We start from the raw sequence: 21448 nt of genomic DNA on the forward strand, positions 1-21448 counted from the left end.
AGTTTGTCGTTTTCGTGAAATTTATCTGGGTTGAATATCTGGACGTTTTTGTCAATCTTTCGGCGTGGTATATTTTGACGTTTTTCGACATGGTATAGTGTGTCGTATTTGGGATATTCATCTGGGTTGTATATTTTGAAGTATTTGTGATATTTTTTGGCGTTGTTTATTTTGACGTTTTTTGACATAGTATTATGTCGTTTTATGGATATTTTTTGGCGTTGTATATTTAGACTTTTTTCGACATTGTATTATGTAGTTTTTGGGATATTTATCTGGGTTGTATATTTTGACGTTTTTGGGACTATTTGGCGTTTTTTATTTAGACTTTTTTCGACATAGTATGTCATTTTTGGGAAATTTTTCTGGGTTGTATATTTTGAGGTTTTTGAGATATTTTTCGATGTGGTATATTTTGAGGTTTTTCGACATAGTATTATGTCGTTTTTGGGATATTTTTTGGCGTTGCATATTGTGCCTTTTTTCGACCTTTTTCGTATGTCGTTTTTGGGATATTCATCTGGGTTGTTTATTTTGAAGTATTTGTGATATTTTTGGCGTTGTATATTTTGACGATTTTCGACATGGTATTATGTAGTTTCTGGGATATTTTTTGGTGTTGTATATTTTCACTTTTTTCGACATCGTATTGTATCGTTTTTGGGATATTTATCTGGGTTGTATATTTAGACGTTTTTGGGACATTTTTTGGCGTTGTATTCTTTGACTTTTTTCGACATAGTGTATTATGTCGTTTTTTGGGATATTTATCTGGGTTGTATATTTTGACATTTTGGACATATTTTGGCGTTGTATGTTTTGACTTTTTTTGACATAACAAGTATGTCGTTTTTGGAATATTTTTTTGGGTTGCATATTTTGATGTTTTTCGACATAGTAATATGTAGTTTTTGGGATATTTTTTGGTGTTGTGTAATTTGACGTTTCTCGACTTAGTATTATGTCGTTTTTGGGATATTTTTCTGGATTGTATATTTTGAACTTTTTGGGACATATTTGGCATTGTATATTTTGACTTTTTTCGACATAGTATATTATGTCGTTTTTTGGGATATTCATCTGGGTTGTATATTTTGACATTTTGGACATATTTTGGCGTTGTATGTTTTGACAATTTTTGACATAACAAGTATGTCGTTTTTGGAATATTTATCTGGGTCTTATATTTTGAGGTTCTTCAACATAGTATAGTTTGTCATTTTTGGGAAATTTTTCTGGGTTGCATATTTTGACGTTATTGAGATATTTTTCGATGTGGTATATTTTGAGGTTTTTCGACAGAGTATAGTATGTCGCTTATGGGATATTTTTTGGCGTTGTATATTTTGACTTTATTTGACTTTTTTCGTATGTCGTTATTGGGATATTTATCTGGGTTGTATATTTTGAAGTATTTGTGATATTTTTCGGCGTTGTATATTTTTACGTTTTTCGACATAGTATTATGTAGTTTTTGGAATATTTTTTATGTTGTATATTGTGACGTTTTTCGACATAGTATTATGTCGTTTTTGGGATATTTATCTGGGTTGTATATTGTGACGTTTTTGGGACATATTTGGCGTTTTATATTTAGACTTTTTTCGACATAGTATTATGTCATTTTTGGGAAATTTTTCTGGGTTGTATATTTTGAGGTTTTTGAGATAGTATTATGTAGTTTTGGGGATATTTATCTGGGTTGTATATTTTGACGTTTTTCGATATAGTATTATGTCGTTTTTGGGATATTTTTTGGCATTGTATATTTTGACTTTTTTCGAAATAGTATAATATGTCGTCTTTGGGATATTTTTCGGCATTGTATATTTTGACGTTTTTCGACATAGTATAGTTGTCGTTTTTGGGATATTTTTTGGCGTTGTATATTTTGACTTTTTTCGACTTTTTTCGTATGTCGTTTTTGGGATATTTATCTGGTTTGTATATTTTGAAGTATTTGTGAAATTTTTTGGCGTTGTATATTTTGACTTTTTTCGACCTTTTTCGTATGTAGTTTTTCAGGTATTCATCTGGGTTGTATATTTTGAAGTATTTGTGATATTTTTCGGCGTTGTATATTTTGACGTTTTTCGACATAGTATTATGTAGTTCCTGGGATATTTTTTGGTGTTGTATATTATCTCTTTTTTCGACATAGTATTATATCGTTTTTGGGATATGTATCTGGGTTGTAAATTTTGACGTTTTTGGGACATTTTTTGGCGTTGTATACTCTGACTTTTTTCGACATAGTATATTATGTCGTTTTTTGGGATATTTATCTGGGTTGTATATTTTGACATTTTGGACATATTTTGGCGTTGTATACTCTGACTTTTTTCGACATAGTACAGTATGTCATTTTTGGGATATTCATCTGGGTTGTATATTTTGACGTTTTTGTGATATTTATCTGGGTTATATATTTTGAAGAGTTTGTGATATTTTTCAGCTTTGTATATTTTGACGTTTTTTGACATAGTATTATTTCGCTTTTGGCATATTTATCTGGGTTGTATATTTTGACGTTTTTGGGACATATTTTGGCGTTGTATATTTTGACGTTTTTCGACATAGTATTATGTCATTTTTGGGATATTTTTTGGCGTGGCATATTTTACATTTTTTGACATACTATTATGTCGTTTTTGGGATAATTTTTGGCGTTGTATATTTTGACGTTTTTCGACTTTTTTTGAATGTCGTTTATGGGATAATTATCTGGGTCGTATATTTAGATTTTTTTGTGATATTTTTTGACGTGGTATATTTTTACGATTTTCGACATAGTATTATGTCGTTTTTGGGATATTTCTCTGGGTTGTATATTTTGACTTTTTTCGACTTTTTTTGTATGTCGTTTTTGGGATATTTATTTGGGTTGTATATTTTGAAGTATTTGTGATATTTTTCGGCGTTGTATATTTTGACGTTTTTCGACATAATATTATGTAGTTTTTGGGATATTTATCTGGGTTGTATAGTTTGACGTTTTTGGGACATATTTTGGCGTTGTATATTTTGACATTTTTCGACATAGTATTATTTAGTTTTTGTGATATTTTTTGGCGTTGTATATTTTTACGTTTTTCGACATAGTATTGTGTCATTTTTGGGATATTTTTTGACGTGGCATATTTGACCTTTTTCGACATAGTATTATGTAGTTTTTGTGATATTTTTTGGCGTTGTTTATATTGACTTTTTTCGACTTTTTTCGTATGTCGTTTTTGGGATATTTATCTGGGTTGTGTATTTTGACGTTTTTGTGATATTTTTTGACGTGGTATATTTTGATTTTTTTTCGACATAGTATGTCGTTTTCGTGATATTTATCTGGGTTGAATATTTGGACGTTTTTGTGATATCTTTCGGCGTGGTATATTTTGACTTTTTTCGACATAGTATTATGTCATTTTTGGGATATTTTTTTGCGTTGTATATTTAGACTTTTTTCGACATAGTATTATGTCTTTGTTGGGATATTTTTCAGCGTGGTATATTGTGACGTTTTTCAACATAGTTTTGTATGTCGTTTTTGGGATATTTATCAGGGTGGTATATTTTGACGTTTTTGGGACATTCTTTGGCGTTGTATATTTTGACTTTTTTTCGACATAGTACAGTATGTCATTTTTGGGATATTCATCTGGGTTGTATATTTTGAGGTTTTCGACATAGTACAGTATGTCATTTTTGGGATATTCATCTGGGTTGTATATTTTGACGTTTTTGTGATATTTTTCGACATGGTATATTTTGACGTTTTTCGACAAAGTATAGTATGTCGTTTTTGGGATATTTTTTGGCGTTGTATATTTTGACCTTTTCGACTTTTTTCGTATGTCGTTATTGGGATATTTATCTGGGTTGTATATTTTGAAGTATTTGTGATATTTTTCGGCGTTGTATATTTTTATGTTTTTCGACATAGTATTATGTAGTTTTTGGAATATTTTTTATGTTGTATATTGTGACGTTTTTCGACATAGTATTATGTCGTTTTTGGGATATTTATCTGGGTTGTATATTGTGACGTTTTTGGGACATATTTGGCGTTTTATATTTAGACTTTTTTCGACATAGTATTATGTCATTTTTGGGAAATTTTTTGGCGTTGTATATTTTGAAGTATTTGTGATATTTTTCAGCATTGTATATTTTTACGTTTTTTGACATAGTATTATGTAGTTTTGGGGATATTTATCTGGGTTGTATATTTTGACGTTTTTCGATATAGTATTATGTCGTTTATGGATATTTTTTGGCATTGTATATTTTGACTTTTTTCGAAATAGTATAATATGTCGTCTTTGGGATATTTTTCGGCGTTGTATATTTTGACGTTTTTCGACATAGTATAGTATGTCGTATTTGGGATATTTTTTGGCGTTGTATATTTTGACTTTTTTCGACTTTTTTCGTATGTCGTTTTTGGGATATTTATCTGGTTTGTATATTTTGAAGTATTTGTGAAATTTTTTGGCGTTGTATATTTTGACTTTTTTCGACCTTTTTCGTATGTAGTTTTTCAGGTATTCATCTGGGTTGTATATTTTGAAGTATTTGTGATATTTTTCGGCGTTGTATATTTTGACGTTTTTCGACATAGTATTATGTAGTTCCTGGGATATTTTTTGGTGTTGTATATTATCTCTTTTTTCGACATAGTATTATATCGTTTTTGGGATATGTATCTGGGTTGTAAATTTTGACGTTTTGGGGACATTTTTTGGCGTTGTATACTCTGACTTTTTTCGACATAGTATATTATGTCGTTTTTTGGGATATTTATCTGGGTTGTATATTTTGACATTTTGGACATATTTTGGCGTTGTATACTCTGACTTTTTTCGACATAGTACAGTATGTCATTTTTGGGATATTCATCTGGGTTGTATATTTTGACGTTTTTGTGATATTTATCTGGGTTATATATTTTGAAGAGTTTGTGATATTTTTCAGCTTTGTATATTTTGACGTTTTTTGACATAGTATTATTTCGCTTTTGGCATATTTATCTGGATTGTATATTTTGACGTTTTTGGGACATATTTTGGCGTTGTATATTTTGACGTTTTTCGACATAGTATTATGTCATTTTTGGGATATTTTTTGGCGTGGCATATTTAACATTTTTTGACATACTATTATGTCGTTTTTGGGATAATTTTTGGCGTTGTATATTTTGACGTTTTTTGATATAGTATATTATGTCATTTTTGGGATAATTTTTGGCGTTGTATATTTTGACGTTTTTTGACTTTTTTTAGATGTCGTTTATGGGATAATTATCTGGGTCGTATATTTAGATTTTTTTGTGATATTTTTTGACGTGGTATATTTTTACGATTTTCGACATAGTATTATGTCGTTTTTGGGATATTTCTCTGGGTTGTATATTTTGACTTTTTTCGACTTTTTTTGTATGTCGTTTTTGGGATATTTATTTGGGTTGTATATTTTGAAGTATTTGTGATATTTTTCGGCGTTGTATATTTTGACGTTTTTCGACATAATATTATGTAGTTTTTGGGATATTTATCTGGGTTGTATAGTTTGACGTTTTTGGGACATATTTTGTCGTTGTATATTTTGACATTTTTTCAACATAGTATTATTTAGTTTTTGTGATATTTTTTGGCGTTGTATATTTTTACGTTTTTCGACATAGTATTATGTCATTTTTGGGATATTTTTTGACGTGGCATATTTGACCTTTTTCGACATAGTATTATGTAGTTTTTGTGATATTTTTTGGCGTTGTTTATATTGACTTTTTTCGACTTTTTTCGTATGTCGTTTTTGGGATATTAATCTGGGTTGTGTATTTAGACGTTTTTGTGATATTTTTCGACGTGGTATATTTTGACGTTTTTCGACATAGTATAGTATGTCGTTTTCGTGATATTTATCTGGGTTGAATATTTGGACGTTTTTGTGATATCTTTCGGCGTGGTATATTTTGACGTTTTTCGACATAGTATTATGTCATTTTTGGGATATTTTTTTGCGTTGTATATTTTGACTTTTTTCGACATAGTATTATGTCTTTGTTGGGATATTTTTCAGCGTGGTATATTGTGACGTTTTTCAACATAGTTTTGTATGTCGTTTTTGGGATATTTATCAGGGTGGTATATTTTGACGTTTTTGGGACATTCTTTGGCGTTGTATATTTTGACCTTTTTTCGACATAGTACAGTATGTCATTTTTGGGATATTCATCTGGGTTGTATATTTTGAGGTTTTCGACATAGTACAGTATGTCATTTTTGGGATATTCATCTGGGTTGTATATTTTGACGTTTTTGTGATATTTTTCGACGTGGTATATTTTGACGTTTTTCGACAAAGTATAGTATGTCGTTTTTGGGATATTTTTTGGCGTTGTATATTTTGACCTTTTCGACTTTTTTCGTATGTCGGTTTTGGGATATTTATCTGGGTTCTATATTTTGAAGAGTTTGTGATATTTTTCAGCTTTGTATATTTTGACTTTTTTTGACATAGTATTATTTTGCTTTTGGCATATTTATCTGGGTTGTATATTTTGACGTTTTTGGGACATATTTTGGCGTTGTATATTTTGACATTTTTCGACATAGTATTATGTCATTTTTTGGGATATTTTTTGGCGTGGCATATTTTACATTTTTTGACATGCTATTATGTCGTTTTTGGGATATTTTTTGGCGTTGTATATTTTGACGTTTTTTGATATAGTATATTATGTCACTTTTGGGATGATTGTTGGCGTTGTATATTTTGACGTTTTTCGACTTTTTTTGAATGTCGTTTATGGGATAATTATCTGGGTCGTTTATTTAGATTTTTTTGTGATATTTTTCGACGTGGTATATTTTTACATTTTTCGACATAGTATTATGTAGTTTTTGGGATATTTTGTGGTGTTGTATATTTTGACTTTTTTCGACATAGTATGTTATGTCCTTTTTTGGGATATTTATCTGGGTGGTATATTTTGACGTTTTTGGACATATTTTGGCGTATGTCGTTTTTGGGATATTAACTGGGTTGTAAATTTTGAAGGATTTGTGATATTTTTCGGCGTTGTATATTTTAACTTTTTTCGACATAGTATTATGTAGTTTTTGGGATATTTTTTATGGTGTATATTGTGACGTTTTTCGACATAGTATTATGTCGTTTTTGGGATATTTATCTGGGTTGTATATTTTGACGTTTTTGGGACATATTTGGCGTTTTATATTTAGACTTTTTTCGACATAGTATAGTATGTCATTTTTGGGAAATTTTTCTGGGTTGTATATTTTGAGGTTTTTGAGATATTTTTCGATGTGGTATTTTTTGAGGTTTTTCGACATAGCATTATGTCGTTTCTGGGATATTTTTTGGCGTTGTATATTTTCACTTTTTTCGACATAGTATTATATCGTTTTTGGGATATTTATCTCGGTTGTATATTTTGACGTTTTTGGGAAATTTTTTGGCGTTGTATACTTTGACTTTTTTCGACATAGCATATTATGTCGTTTTATGGGATATTTATCTGGGTTGTATATTTTGACATTTTGGACATATTTTGGCGTTGTATGTTTTGACTTTTTTTGACAAAACAAGTATGTCGTTTTTGGAATATTTATCTGGGTTGTATATTTTGATGTTTTTCGACATAGTATTATGTAGTTTTTGGGATATTTTTTGGTGTTGTATAATTTGACGTTTTTCGACATAGTATTATGTCGTTTTTGGGATATTTATCTGGATTGTATATTTTGACCTTTTTGGGACATATTTGGCGTTGTATATCTCCACTTTTTTCGACATAGTATAGTATCTGGTTTTTGGGATATTTTTTGACAACGAATATCTCGACTTTTTTTGTATGTCGTTTTTGGGATATTTATCTGGGTTCTATATTTTGAAGTATTTGTGATATTTTTCGCGTTGTATATTTTGACGTTTTTCGACATAGTATTATATCGTTTTTGGGATATTTATCTGGGTTGTATATTTTGACGTTTTTGGGACATTTTTTGGTGTTGTATATTTTGACTTTTTTCGACATAGTATATTATGTCGTTTTTTGGGATATTTATCGGGGTTGTATATTTTGACATTTTGGACATATTTTGGCGTTGAATGTTTTGACTTTTTTTGACATAACAAGTATGTCGTTTTTGGAATATTTATCTGGGTTGTATATTTTGAGGTTCTTCAACATAGTATAGTTTGTCATTTTTGGGAAATTTTTCTGGGTTGCATATTTTGACGTTATTGAGATATTTTTCGAGGTGGTATATTTTGAGGTTTTTCGACATAGTATTATTTCGGCGTTGTATTTTATTACATTTTTTGACATAGTATTATGTAGTTTTTGGGATATTTATCTGGGTTGTATATTTTGACGTTTTAGATATAGTATTCTGTCGTTTTTGGGATATTTTTTGGCGTTGGATATTTTGATTTTTTTCGACATTTTCCGTATGTAGTTTTTGGGATATTTATCTGGGTTGTATATTTTCACATTTTGGACATATTTTGGACATATTTTGGCGTTGTATGTTTTGACTTTTTTCGACATAACAAGTATGTCGATTTTGGAATATTTATCTGGGTTGTATATTTTGAGGATTTTTGACATAGTATTATGTCTTTTTTGGGATTTTTTTTGGTGTTGTATTTTGTGACGTTTTTGTGATATTTTTCGACGTGGGATATTTTGACGTTTGTCGACATAGTATTATGTCGTTTTTGGGATATTTTTCGGCGTTGTATATTTTGACTTTTTTTACAAAGTATTATGTTGTTTTTGGAATATTTATCTGGGTTGTATATTTTGACGTTTTTGTGATATTTTTTGACGTGGTATATTTTGATGTTTTTCGACTTTTTCCGTATGTCGTTTGTGGGATATTTATCTGGGTTGTAAATTTTGAGGTTTTTCGACATATATTGACTTTTTTCGACTTTTTTCGTATGTCGTTTTTGGGATATTTATCTGGGTTGTATATTTTGACGTTTTTGGGACATATTTGGCGTTGTATATTTTGACTTTTTTCGACATAGTATAGTATGTCGTTTTTTGGGATATTTATCTGGGTTGTATTTTTTTACGTTTTTGGACATATTTTGGCTTGTATATTTTCACTATTTTGTGATATTTTTCGACATGGTATATTTTGACGTTTTTTCGACATAGTATAGTATGTCGTATTTGGGATATTTTTTGGCGTTGTATATTTTTACGTTTTTCGACATAGTATTTTGTCTTTTTTGGGATATTTATCTGGGTTGTATATTTTGACCTTTTTGGGACATATTTGGCGTTGTATATTTTGAGTTTTTTCGACTTTTTTTGTATGTCGTTTTTGGGATATTTATCTGGGTTGTATATTTTGAAGTATTTGTGATATTATTCAGCGTTGTATATTTTGAGGTTTTTCGACATTGTATTATCTAGTTTTTGGGATATTTTTTGGTGTTGTATATTTTGACATTTTGCGACATAGTATTATGTCATTTTTGGGATATTTATCTGGGTTGTATAGTTTGACGTTTTTGGGACATATTTTGGCGTTGTATATTTTTACGTTTTTCGACATAGTATTATGTAGTTTTTGGGATATTTTTTGGTGTTGTATATTTTGACGTTTTTGTGATATTTTTCGACGTGGTATATTTTGACGTATTTCGACATAGTATTATGTAGTTTTTGGGATATTTTTTGACGTTGTTTATTTTGACTTTTTTCGACATTTTTCGTATGTCGTTTTTGGGAAATTTATCTGGGTTGTATATTTTGAAGTATTTGTGATATTTTTCAGCGTTGTATATTTTGATGTTTTCGACATAGTATTATGTCGTTTTTGGGATATTTATCGGTGTTGTATATTTTGACCTTTTTGGGACATATTTGGCGTTGTATATTTTGACTTTTTTCGACATAGTATAGTATCTCATTTTTTGGATATTTTTTGGCGTTGTATATTTTGACTTTTTTCGACTTTTTTTGTATGTCGTTTTTGATATACTATATTATGTCATTTTTGGGATCATTTTCGGCGTTGTATATCATGACTTTTTTCGACATAGTATAGTATGTCGTTTTTGGGATATTTTTTGGCATTGTATATTTTGGCTTTTTTCGACTTTTTTCGCATGTCGTTTTTGGGATATTTATCTGGGTTGTATATTTTGAAGTATTTGTGATATTTTTCGGCGTTGAATATTTGGACGTTTTTCGACATAGTATTATGTAGTTTTTGGGATATTTTTTGGTGTTGTATATTTTGACGTTTTTGTGATATTTTTCGACGTGGTATATTTTGACGTTTTTCGACATAGTATTATGTAGTTTTTGGGAAATTATCTGGTTTGTATATTTTGAGGTTTTTCGACAAAGTATAGTATGTCGTTGTAAATTTTGAAGTATTTGTAATATTTTTCGGCATTGTATATTTTTACGTTTTTTGACATAGTATTATGTAGTTTTTGGGATATTTTTTGGTGTTGTATATTTTGAGGTTTTTCGACATAGTATTATGTAGTTTTTGGGATATTTTTCGGCGTTGTATATTTTGACGTTTTTCGACATAGTATTATGTAGTTTTTGGGATATTTATCTGGGTTGTATATTTTGACGTTTTTCGACAAAGTATAGTATGTCGTTGTAAATTTTGAAGTATTTGTGATATTTTTCGGCATTGTATATTTTTAAGTTTTTTGACATAGTATTATGTAGTTTTTGGGATATTTTTTGGTGTTGTATATTTTGACTTTTTTCGACTTTTTTCGTATGTGGTTTTTGGGATATTTATCTGGGTTGTATATCGGTTGTATATTTTGACGTTTTTGTGATATTTTTCGACGTGGTATATTTTGACGTATTTCGACATAGTATTATGTCTTTTTTGGGATATTTTTTGACGTTGTTTATTTTGACTTATTTCGACATTTTTCGTATGTCGTTTTTGATATACTATATTATGTCATTTTTGGGATAATTTTTGGCGTTGTATATCATGACTTTTTTCGACATAGTATAGTATGTCGTTTTTGGGATATTTTTTGGCGTTGTATATTTTGGCTTTTTTCGACTTTTTTCGTATGTCGTTTTTGGGATATTTATCTGGGTTGTATATTTTGAAGTATTTGTGATATTTTTCGGCGTTGAATATTTTGACGTTTTTCGACATAGTATTATGTAGTTTTTGGGAAATTATCTGGGTTGTATATTTTGAGGTTTTTCGACAAAGTATAGTATGTCGTTGTAAATTTTGAAGTATTTGTGATATTTTTCGGCATTGTATATTTTTACGTTTTTTGACATAGTATTATGTAGTTTTTGGGATATTTTTTGGTGTTGTATATTTAGAGGTTCTTCGACATAGTATTATGTAGTTTTTGGGATATTTTTCGGCGTTGTATATTTTGACATTTTTCGACATAGTATTATGTAGTTTTTGGGATATTTATCTGGGTTGTGTTTTTTGAGGTTTTTCGACAAAGTATAGTATGTCGTTTTTGGGATATTTTTCGGCGTTGTATATTTTGAGGTTTTTCGACAAAGTATAGTATGTCGTTTTTGGGATAATTTTTGGCATTGTATATTTTGAATTTTTTCGACTTTTTTCGTATGTGGTTTTTGGGATATTTATCTGGGTTGTATATCGGTTGTATATTTTGACGTTTTTGTGATATTTTTCGACGTGGTATATTTTGACGTATTTCGACATAGTATTATGTCGTTTTTGGGATATTTTTTGACGTTGTTTATTTTGACTTATTTCGACATTTTTCGTATGTCGTTTTTGATATACTATATTATGTCATTTTTGGGATAATTTTTGGCGTTGTATATCATGACTTTTTTCGACATAGTATAGTATGTCGTTTTTGGGATATTTTTTGGCGTTGTATATTTTGGCTTTTTTCGACTTTTTTCGTATGTCGTTTTTGGGATATTTATCTGGGTTGTATATTTTGAAGTATTTGTGATATTTTTCGGCGTTGAATATTTTGACGTTTTTCGACATAGTATTATGTAGTTTTTGGGATATTTTTTGGTGTTGTATATTATGACGTTTTTGTGATATTTTTCGACGTGGTATATTTTGACGTTTTTCAACATAGTATTATGTAGTTTTTGGGAAATTATCTGGGTTGTATATTTTGAGGTTTTTCGACAAAGTATAGTATGTCGTTGTAAATTTTGAAGTATTTGTGATATTTTTCGGCATTGTATATTTTTACGTTTTTTGACATAGTATTATGTAGTTTTTGGGATATTTTTTGGTGTTGTATATTTAGAGGTTCTTCGACATAGTATTATGTAGTTTTTGGGATATTTTTCGGCGTTGTATATTTTGAGGTTTTTCGACAAAGTATAGTATGTCGTTTTTGGGATAATTTTTGGCATTGTATATTTTGAATTTTTTCGACTTTTTTCGTATGTGGTTTTTGGGATATTTATCTGGGTTGTATATTTTGAAGTATTTGTGATATTTTTCGGCGTAGTATATTTTGACGTTTTTCGACATGGTATTATGTAGTTTTTGGGATATTTTTTGGTGATGTATATTATGACTTTTTTCGACATTGTATTATGTCGTTTTTGGGATATTTATCTGGGTTGTATAGTTTGACCTTTTCGGGACATATTTGGCGTTGTATATTTAGACTTTTTTCGACATTATATAGTATCTCATTTTTTGGATATTTTTTGGCGTTGTATATTTTTACTTTTTTCGACTTTTTTTGTATATTGTTTTTGGGATATTTATCTGGGTTGTATATTTTGAAGTATTTGTGATATTTTTCAGCGTTGTATATTTTGAGGTTTTTCGACATTGTATTATCAAGTTTTTGGGATATTTTTTGGTGTTGTATATTTTGACTTTTTTCGACATAATATAGTATGTCGTTTTTGGGATATTTTTCGGCGTATATTTTGACATTTTGCGACATAGTATTATGTCATTTTTGGGATATTTATCTGGGTTGTATAGTTTGACGTTTTTGGGACATATTTTGGCGTTGTATATTTTTACGTTTTTCGACATAGTATTATGTAGTTTTTGGGATATTTTTTGGTGTTGTATATTTTGACGTTTTTGTGATATTTTTCGACGTGGTATATTTTGACGTATTTTGACATAGTTTTATGTCGTTTTTGGGATATTTTTTGGCGTTGTATATTTTGGCTTTTTTAGACTTTTTTCGTATGTCGTTTTTGGGGTATTTATCTGGGTTGTATATTTTGAAGTATTTGTGATATTTTTCGGCGTTGAATATTTTGACGTTTTTCGACATAGTATTATGTAGTTTTTGGGATATTTTTTGGTGTTGTATATTTTGACGTTTTTGTGATATTTTTCGACGTGGTATATTTTGACGTTTTTCGACATAGTATTATGTAGTTTTTGCGATATTTTTTGACGTTGTTTATTTTGACTTTTTTCGATTTTTTTCGTAAGTCGTTTTTGGGATATTTATCTGGGTTGTATATTTTGAAGTATTTGTGATATTTTTCGACACGGTGTATTTTGCCGTTTTTCGACATAGTATTACGTCGTTTTTGCGATATTTATCTGGGTTGTATAGTTTGATGTTTTTGGGACATATTTTGGCGTTGTATATTTTGACGTTTTTTGACAAAGTAAATTATGTCGTTTTCTGGGATCTTTATCTGGGTTTTATATTTTGACGTTTTTCGACCTAGTATAGTATGTCGTTTTCGTGATATTTATCTGGGTTGAATATTTGGACGTTTTTGTGATATCTTTCGGCGTGGTATATTTTGACGTTTTTCGACATGGTATAGTGTGTCGTATTTGGGATATTTATCTGGGTTGTATATTTTGACGTTTTTGTATTATTTTTGGGCGTGGTATATTTCACATAGTCTTATGTCCTTTTTGGGATATTATTTTGCGTTGTATATTTTGACTTTTTTCAATATAGTATTATGTCGTTGTTGGGATATTTTTCAGCGTGGTATATTGTGACGTTTTTCAACATAGTTTTGTATGTAGTTTTTGGGATATTCATCAGGGTGGCATATTTTGACGTTTTTGTATTATTTTTGGGCGTGGTATATTTCACATAGTCTTATGTCCTTTTTGGGATATTATTTTGCGTTGTATATTTTGACTTTTTTCAATATAGTATTATGTCTTTGTTGGGATATTTTTCAGCGTGGTATATTGTGACGTTTTTCAACATAGTTTTGTATGTAGTTCTTGGGATATTCATCAGGGTGGTATATTTTGACGTTTTTGGGACATTTTTTGGCGTTGTATATTTTGACGTTTTTCTACATAGTATAGAATGTCGTTTTTGGGATATTTTTTGGAGTTGTATATTTTGACTTTTTTCGACTTTTTTTGAATGTCGTTTTTGGGATATTTATCTGGGTTGTATATTTTGACGTTTTTGGGACATTTTTTGGCGTTGGATATTTTGACTTTTTTCGATATAGTATACTATGTCGTTTTTTGGGATATTTATCTGGGTTGTATATTTTGACATTTTGGACATATTTTGGTGTTGTACATTTTGACTTTTTTCGACATAACAAGTATGTAGTTTTTGGAATATTTATCTGGGTTGTATATTTTGACATTTTTGTGATATTTTTCGACGTGGTATATTTTGACGTTTTTCGACAAAGTATAGTATGTCATTTTTGGGATATTTTTTTGCTTTGTATATTTTGACTATTTTAGACTTTTTTCGTATGTTGTTTTTGGGATATTTATATGGGTTGTATATTTTGAAGTATTTTTTATATTTTTGGCGTTGTATATTTTTACGTTTTTCGACATAGTATTATGTAGTTTTTGGGATATTTTGTGGATTTGTATATTTGGACTTTTTTCAACATAGTATAATATGTAGTTTTTGGGATATTTTTCTGCGTTGTATATTTTGACGTTTTTCGACATAGTATTATGTAGTTTTTGGGATATTTTTTGGTGTTGTATATTTTGACGTTTTTGTGATATTTTTCGACGTGGTATATTTTGACGTTTTTCGACATAGTATTATGTAGTTTTTGGAATATTTATTTGGGTTGTATATTTTGACGTTTTTGTGATACTTTTTGACGTGGTATATTTTGACGTTTTTCTACATAGTATAGTATGTTGTTTTTGGGATATTTTTTGGCGTTCTATATTTTGACTTTTTTAGACTTTTTTCGTATGTCGTTTTTGGGATATTTATCTAGGTTCTATATTTTGAAGAGTTTGTGATATTTTTCGGCTGTGTATACTTTGACGTTTTTTGACATAGTATTATTTCGCTTTTGGGATCTTTATCTGGGTTGTATATTTTGACGTTTTTGGGACAAATTTTGGCGTTGTATATTTTGACGTTTTTCGACATAGTATTTTGTCATTTTTGGGATATTTTTTGGCGTTGTATATTTTGACGTTTTTCTACATGGTATAGTATGTCGTTTTTGGGATATTTTTTGGCGTTGTATATTTTGACTTTTTTCGACTTTTTTCGTATGTCCTTTTTGGGATATTTATCTGGGTTGTATATTTTGAAGTATTTGTGATATTTTTCGGCGTTGTATATTTTGACGTTTTTCGACATAGTATTATTTAGTTTTTGGGATATTTTTTGGTGTTGTATATTTTGACTTTTTTCGACATAGTATTGTATCATTTTTGGGATATTTATCTGGGTTGTATATTTTGACGTTTTTGGGATATTTTTTGGCGTTGGATATTTTGACTTTTTTCGATATAGTATACTATGTCGTTTTTTGGGATATTTATCTGGGATGTATATTTTCACATTTTGGACATATTTTGGACATATTATGGCGTTGTATGTTTTGACTTTTTTCGACATAACAAGTATGTCGTTTTTGGAATATTTATCTGGGTTGTATATTTTGACATTTCTGTGATATTTTTTGACGTGGTATATCTTGACGTTTTTCGACTTAGTATTATGTCGTTTTTGGGATATTTTTTGACGTTGTTTATTTTGACTTTTTTCGACTATTTTCGTATGTCGTTTTTGGGATATTTATCTGGGTTGTATATTTTGAAGTATTTGTGATATTTTTCGGCGTTGTATATGTTGACGTTTTTCAACATAGTGTTATGTAGTTTTTTGGATATTTTTTGGTGTTGTATATTTTGACTTTTTTCGACATAGTATAGAATGTCGTTTTTGGGATATTTTTTGGCATTGTATATTTTGACGTTTTTTGACATAGTATTATGTCGTTTTTGGAATATTTATTTGGGTTGTATATTTTGACGTTTTTGTGATATTTTTCGACGTGGTATATTTAGACGTTTTTCTACATAGTATAGTATGTCGTTTTTGGGATATTTTTTGGCGTTGTATATTTTGACTTTTTTAGACTTTTTTCGTATGTCGTTTTTGGGATATTTATCTGGGTTCTATATTTTGAAGAGTTTGTGATATTTTTCGGCTGTGTATACTTTGACGTTTTTTGACATAGTATTATTTCGCTTTTGGGATCTTTATCTTGGTTGTATATTTTGACGTTTTCGGGACATATTTTGGCGTTGTATATTTTGACGTTTTTCGACATAGTATTATGTCATTTTTGGGATATTTTTTGGCGTGGGATATTTGACGTTTTTTGACAAAGTATTATGTCGTTTTTGGGATATTTTTTGGCGTTGTATATTTTGACGTTTTTTGATATGGTATATTATGTCATTTTTGGGATAATTTTTGGCGTTGTATATTTTGACGTTTTTCTACATGGTATAGTATGTCGTTTTTGGGATATTTTTTGGCGTTGTATATTTTGACTTTTTCGACTTTTTTCGTATGTCGTTTTTGGGATATTTATCTGGGTTGTATATTTTGAAGTATTTGTGATATTTTTCGGTGTTGTATATTTTGATGTTTTTCGACATAGTATTATTTAGTTTTTGGGATATTTTTTGGCGTTGTATATTTTGACGTTTTTCGACATAGTATTGTATCATTTTTGGGATATTTATCTGGGTTGTATATTTTGACGTTTTTGGGACATTTTTTGGCGTTGGATATTTTGACTTTTTTCGATATAGTATACTATGTCGTTTTTTGGGATATTTATCTGGGTTGTATATTTTCACATTTTGGACATATTTTGGACATATTTTGGCATTGTATGTTTTGACTTTTTTCGACATAACAAGTATGTCGTTTTTGGAATATTTATCTGGGTTGTATATTTTGACATTTCTGTGATATTTTTCGACGTGGTATATCTTGACGTTTTTCGACTTAGTATTATGTCGTTTTGGGATATTTTTTGACGTTGTTTATTTTGACTTTTTTCGACTTTTTTCGCATGTCGTTTTTGGGATTTTTATCTGGGTTGTATATTTTGAAGTATTTGTGATATTTTTCGGCGTTGTATATTTTGACGTTTTTCAACATAGTGTTATGTAGTTTTTTGGATATTTTTTAGTGTTGTATATTTTGACTTTTTTCGACATAGTATAGAATGTCGTTTTTGGGATATTTTTTGGCGTTGTATATTCTGACGTTTTTTGACATAGTATTATGTCGTTTTTGGAATATTTATTTGGGTTGTATATTTTGACGTTTTTGTGATATTTTTCGACGTGGTATATTTAGACGTTTTTCTACATAGTATAGTATGTCGTTTTTGGGATATTTTTTGGCGTTGTATATTTTGACTTTTTTAGACTTTTTTCGTATGTCGTTTTTGGGATATTTATCTGGGTTCTATATTTTGAAGAGTTTGTGATATTTTTCGGCTGTGTATACTTTGACGTTTTTTGACATAGTATTATTTCGCTTTTGGGATCTTTATCTTGGTTGTATATTTTGACGTTTTCGGGACATATTTTGGCGTTGTATATTTTGACGTTTTTCGACATAGTATTATGTCATTTTTGGGATATTTTTTGGCGTGGGATATTTGACGTTTTTTGACAAAGTATTATGTCGTTTTTGGGATATTTTTTGGCGTTGTATATTTTGACGTTTTTTGATATGGTATATTATGTCATTTTTGGGATAATTTTTGGCGTTGTATATTTTGACGTTTTTCTACATGGTATAGTATGTCGTTTTTGGGATATTTTTTGGCGTTGTATATTTTGACTTTTTCGACTTTTTTCGTATGTCGTTTTTGGGATATTTATCTGGGTTGTATATTTTGAAGTATTTGTGATATTTTTCGGTGTTGTATATTTTGATGTTTTTCGACATAGTATTATTTAGTTTTTGGGATATTTTTTGGCGTTGTATATTTTGACGTTTTTCGACATAGTATTGTATCATTTTTGGGATATTTATCTGGGTTGTATATTTTGACGTTTTTGGGACATTTTTTGGCGTTGGATATTTTGACTTTTTTCGATATAGTATACTATGTCGTTTTTTGGGATATTTATCTGGGTTGTATATTTTCACATTTTGGACATATTTTGGACATATTTTGGCATTGTATGTTTTGACTTTTTTCGACATAACAAGTATGTCGTTTTTGGAATATTTATCTGGGTTGTATATTTTGACATTTTTGGGACATTTTTTGGCGTTGGATATTTTGACTTTTTTCGATATAGTATACTATGTCGTTTTTTGGGATATTTATCTGGGTTGTATATTTTCACATTTTGGACATATTTTGGACATATTTTGGCATTGTATGTTTTGACTTTTTTCGACATAACAAGTATGTCGTTTTTGGAATATTTATCTGGGTTGTATATTTTGACATTTCTGTGATATTTTTCGACGTGGTATATCTTGACGTTTTTCGACTTAGTATTATGTCGTTTTGGGATATTTTTTGACGTTGTTTATTTTGACTTTTTTCGACTTTTTTCGTATGTCGTTTTTGGGATATTTATCTGGGTTGTATATTTTGAAGTATTTGTGATATTTTTCGGCGTTGTATATTTTGACGTTTTTCAACATAGTGTTATGTAGTTTTTTGGATATTTTTTAGTGTTGTATATTTTGACTTTTTTCGACATAGTATAGAATGTCGTTTTTGGGATATTTTTTGGCGTTGTATATCCTGACGTTTTTTGACATAGTATTATGTCGTTTTTGGAATATTTATTTGGGTTGTATATTTTGACGTTTTTGTGATATTTTTCGACGTGGTATATTTAGACGTTTTTCTACATAGTATAGTATGTCGTTTTTGGGATATTTTTTGGCGTTGTATATTTTGACTTTTTTAGACTTTTTTCGTATGTCGTTTTTGGGATATTTATCTGGGTTCTATATTTTGAAGAGTTTGTGATATTTTTCGGCTGTGTATACTTTGACGTTTTTTGACATAGTATTATTTCGCTTTTGGGATCTTTATCTTGGTTGTATATTTTGACGTTTTCGGGACATATTTTGGCGTTTTTCACGTTTTTCGACATAGTATTATGTCATTTTTGGGATATTTTTTGGCGTGGGATATTTGACGTTTTTTGACAAAGTATTATGTCGTTTTTGGGATATTTTTTGGCGTTGTATATTTTGACGTTTTTTGATATGGTATATTATGTCATTTTTGGGATAATTTTTGGCGTTGTATATTTTGACGTTTTTCTACATGGTATAGTATGTCGTTTTTGGGATATTTTTTGGCGTTGTATACTTTGACTTTTTCGACTTTTTTCGTATGTCGTTTTTGGGATATTTATCTGGGTTGTATATTTTGAAGTATTTGTGATATTTTTCGGTGTTGTATATTTTGATGTTTTTCGACATAGTATTATTTAGTTTTTGGGATATTTTTTGGCGTTGTATATTTTGACGTTTTTCGACATAGTATTGTATCATTTTTGGGATATTTATCTGGGTTGTATATTTTGACGTTTTTGGGACATTTTTTGGCGTTGGATATTTTGACTTTTTTCGATATAGTATACTATGTCGTTTTTGGAATATTTATCTGGGTTGTATATTTTGACATTTCTGTGATATTTTTCGACGTGGTATATCTTGACGTTTTTCGACATAGTATTATGTTGTTTTTGGGATATTTATCTGGGTTGAATATTTTGACGTTTTTGGGATATTTTTGGGCGTGGTATACTTTGACATTTTTCGACATTGTATTATATCGTTTTTGGGATGTTTTTTGGCGTGGTATATTTGGACGTTTTTCGACATAGTATATATAGTTTCTGGAATATTTATCTGGGTTGTACATTGTGACGTTTTTGTGATATTTTTCGACGTAGTATATTTTGACGTTTTTTGACATGGTATAGTATGTCGTACTTTGGATATTTTTGGATCTTGTATATTTTGACGTTTTTCGACATAGTTTAATATGTCGTTTTTGAGATATTTATCTGGTGGTATATTTTGACGTTTTTGGGACATATTTTGGCGTTGTATCTTTTGACTTTTTTCGACCTAGAATAGTATGTCGTCTTTGTAATATTTATCTGGGTTGTAAATTTTGACTTTTTTGTGATATTTTTCGGTGTGGTATATTTTGACCTTTTTCGACATAGTATATGTAGTATGTCGTTTTTGGGATATTTATCTCGGTTGTATATTGTGATGTTTTTCAGCATTGTATATTTTGACCTTTTTCGACATAGTATATATAGTATGTCGTTTTTGGGATATTTATCTGGGTTGTACATTTTGACGTTTTTGTGATATTTTGAAAGATTGAAAATTTGAATGAAAGAAAGATTGAAAGATTGAAAGATTGAAAGAAAGAATGAAAGAAAGTTTGAAAGAAAGATTGAAAGATTGAAAGATTGAAAGAAAGATTGAAAGTTTGAAAGAAAGATTGAAAGAAAGATTTAAAGAAAGATTGAAACACTGAAAGAATGAATGAAAGAAAGATTGAAACATTGAAAGAAAAAATGAATGAATTAAAGAAAGATTGAAAGAAATATTGAAATAAAGATTGAAAGATTGAAAGAAAGAATGAAAGAAAGATTGTAAGAACGAATGAAAGAATGAAAGAAAGATTGAAAGATTGAAAGAAATATTGAAAGAAAGAAAGATTGAAAGTAAGAACGATTGAAAGAAAGATTTAAAGAAAGATTGAAAGAAAGATTGAAAGCTTATAAGAAAGATTGAAAGACAGATTTTAAGAAAGGTTGAAAGACTGAAAGAAAGAATGAAAGAAAGAATGAAAGAAAGATTGAAAGATTGAAAGAAAGAATGAAAGATTGAAAGAATGAATGAAAGTATGAAAGAAAGATTGAAAGATTGAAAGAAAGAATGAAAAAACGATTGAAAGAAAGAATGAAAGAATGAAAGAAAGATTGAAACAAAGATTTAAAGACTGAAGGAAAGAATGAAAGAAAGATTGAAAGAAAGATTGAAAGAAAGATATATTGAAAGTATTAAAGATTGAGAGAAATATTGATAGAGAGATTGAAAGATTGAAAGATAGAATGAAAGAAAGATTGAAAGATTGAAAGATTGAAAGAAAGAATGAAAGAAAGATTGAAAGTTT

The sequence above is a fragment of the Zeus faber genome, assembly GCF_960531495.2.
Source record: "Zeus faber genome assembly, chromosome: 2".
NCBI classification, from domain to species: Eukaryota; Metazoa; Chordata; class Actinopteri; order Zeiformes; family Zeidae; genus Zeus; species Zeus faber.